Source organism: Physeter macrocephalus, chromosome 4 (genome assembly GCF_002837175.3).
Source record: "Physeter macrocephalus isolate SW-GA chromosome 4, ASM283717v5, whole genome shotgun sequence".
NCBI classification, from domain to species: domain Eukaryota; kingdom Metazoa; phylum Chordata; class Mammalia; order Artiodactyla; family Physeteridae; genus Physeter; species Physeter macrocephalus.
Window position 1 is genome coordinate 78,139,842 of NC_041217.1, and position 502 is coordinate 78,140,343.

Below are 502 nucleotides of genomic sequence, written 5' to 3' on the forward strand. Positions count from 1 at the left end.
TTTTTTTTTTTTTTTTTTGTGGTATGCGGGCCTCCCTCTGTTGTGGCCTCTCCCGTTGCGGCGCACAGGCTCCGGACGCGCAGGCCCAGCGGCCATGGCTCACGGGCCCAGCCGCTCCGCGGCATGTGGGATCCTCCCAGACCGGGGCGCGAACCCGGTTCCCCTGCATCGGCAGGTGGACGCGCAACCACTGCGCCACCAGGGAAGCCCCTGCACTGACATTTTTAAGCTCAGGGACAGGGACGTCAACATTGGTATGACAGTGTCTTCTAGCTCTAAATGTTCACCCCATAACCCCTTTCCATGGTACTCTCCTCCTCCCCACCTCTAGCTGCCCTCAGCAGACGAGGGGTACGCATCTGCCACCGGTGAAAGAGCCAGGTCTTTGGCCATCGGGGATAAAGATTTGATGACAGGAGAAAGAAGCTCAGGAAAGAGCCTCTAGCCCCCTTCTGCTCCTTTATCTCCCTGCCCTCTCTCTATTGCCCTTATCCTCCTCAGC